General features: G+C 43.8%; 1 non-coding gene across 1 annotated transcript; it reads left to right on the top strand.

The window, feature by feature from the left end:
- The first annotated feature begins 301 nt into the window (after window positions 1-301).
- Window positions 302-420, top strand: LOC135332734 (5S ribosomal RNA). Its single transcript, XR_010393578.1, has one exon. It is a non-coding gene; the product is annotated as a 5S ribosomal RNA (ribosomal RNA).
- The last annotated feature ends 2,080 nt before the right edge of the window (window positions 421-2,500 follow it).

Here is a 2,500-nt window from a genome sequence, read left to right as displayed (position 1 = left end):
AGTGAAGTAAGTAAGTAAGTAAGTAAGTAAGTAAGTAAGTAAGTAAGCAAGCTTGAAGTAGACAGTAGATAGTAGATAGTTAGTAGATAGTTGTATAGCTAGAGTATGATTATAATTATCAGTAAGTAAGTCCATAGTTGTATAATACCAGTAAGTACAGAGAAGTACACTCCACTCCACTCCACTCCACTCCACTCCACTCACTCACTCCCTCCCGGCCCACTCCCTCCACAGCAATTAAATTAAGTCGAGTATATTTCTGAACTTCACACATAAGTACATGAGATATGCATTGACTTGTGTCTACGACCATACCACGTTGAAAACACCGGTTCTCGTCTGATCACCGAAGTTAAGCAACGTAGGGCCTGCCCAGTACTTGGATGGGTGACCGCCTGGGAACAGCAGGTGTTGTAGGCTTCTGCATTCTTATTTTTGTTTGTTTTCAGAATATTTCACAACGAGCAGTTAAGGCCCAAAAATATGAAAACTGCAGCCTTAAATCCTCGTTGATCATTACCAAACCGCAAAGACGAAACTTTCTTTTTGTGATAGCAACAGTTTTACAATTGATCCCTGCCTTTGTCATTATAGTCATGGCACTGCAAGCAACTGAAGTATGTGATGATGGCTACTTGCAAACAGTAATTGTATAATTACGCACGTATAATTATAACTATCCTAATTATAGTGAGTGACACAGGAAAAATATCAAAATTTCTTATACTTTACAAATACAAAATTTCCTGTAGACTTATGAATGTTACACAAGTCCTGAACTACTTCAGGAATAGTAAAGGAAACTATACAGGAAACGTTGCACTATCCTTTGTAAGTAGGTTGCAGGACACTTGCAGGACACCTCAGGAAATGTGCAGATTTTATGGGCTGCAATGTAGCAGCACTGTAGCAGGAAATTTAAATATTTTCCCTGAGTGAGTGAGTGAGTGAGTGAGTGAGTGAGTGAGTGAGTGAGTGAGTGAGTGAGTGAGTGAGTGAGTGAGTGAGTGAGTGAGTGAGTGAGTGAGTGAGTGAGTGAGTGAGTGAGTGAGTGAGTTATATATACCTTCATTGAGCCATGCTTCATTTGATCATAACAATATCAAGCTTATCTTCAAGTAGTATTGTATTGTACGTTGCTAACAATACGCAAATAATGTACAGTAAATTCAAGTGGGAATAAAAGTAGTGGGTAAAAAGTTGTAATGTTCATGGAGTGTAAAGTCAACGAGCACTTAAGGCCCTATTATTTCTATTTTCCAGCCTAAAGTCCTCGTGGTGGAAAAAATTAATGTTAGTGTAATGAAGTCCTTGCCTAGTTACAAAGCGGCCCCTTACAAAGCGCCTAGTTACAAAGTAGCTTCAATGGGTAGTTATAATTAGAAGCTGCAGCTGGTAGTTAAAGCAGCAATTGTTGTGTAGCTTGTGAAGCTATGTTGTAGCTGGCTGACTGGCCGGCCCACCAACCTACCTACCTACCTACCTACCTACCTACCTACCTACCTACCTACCTACCTACCTACCGACCGACCGACCGACCGACCGACCGACCGACCGACCGACCGACCGACCGACCGACCGACCGACCGACCGACCGACCGACCGACCGACCGACCGACTGACTGATGAATAGTAAGAGGTGGGTGGCTGGCTGGCTGGCTGGCTGGCTGGCTGCTGGCGAATAGATGTTGTGCTGCAATATAGTGAGTGAGTGAGTGAGTGAGTGAGTGTACTATAATACTATACAGAATCTTTGCAACAAGACAGTAAAAGCATAGAGCATTACCCTTCCTTATATGGAATTTGAGTACACACACTGTGGTCTGTTTTACTACTTAAATGTATGAGCACATCCCATATATAATAAGGAACCACAGTGCTCAACACACTTGTTTCTATTTGTGTTGCAAAGATTGTGCAATCTCCAGTATTGTATTGTAACTGTATGTTAGCCATGTATAACTTGAACTGTATGTTTAGCGGAATGGAAGGGTGCAGACGGGGAACAGTGCAGATGGGAACATTGCAGAGGGGATTTGCGCGCCGGAAAATTGGAGCAATTACCATACAAGTGCAGACGAATGAAGGAATGAACGCGCGTAGCGCGAAAATTTGAGCAATATATCGCAAGCAATTACCATACAAGTGCAGACGAATTGAACAATGTGACCACGTGGGCTAGATAAGCAACCAAACAAGAGTGTCGTACAAATGAGCGTGTTGATAGGTCGTGAAGTGGGGTGTTGTGGCAAAAAAAGTCACGCTTAATTACATACGAGACGAGTTCCAGCGTTGCTCCTAGTGACGGGTGCTGTGTAGGGTGACTGCAGCGGTTCATCCGTGTGTCCGCATCGTTGTAGACTGCCTGTGTCGGCGGGCGTCTGACCTGCTGGTGACTGGTCATCAGTGGGCTGGCTCCCTCCGGTCGAGTGCAGTTAGGTTTGCATCATTTCACGAATCACGAGTGCATTCGTACGGTCTCGCTGCCGGTCGATCCCCG

Source organism: Halichondria panicea, chromosome 2 (genome assembly GCF_963675165.1).
Source record: "Halichondria panicea chromosome 2, odHalPani1.1, whole genome shotgun sequence".
NCBI lineage: Eukaryota > Metazoa > Porifera > Demospongiae > Suberitida > Halichondriidae > Halichondria > Halichondria panicea.
The sequence above is the reverse complement of the archived record's forward strand: the minus strand, read 5'-3'. Positions and strand labels throughout refer to the sequence as shown.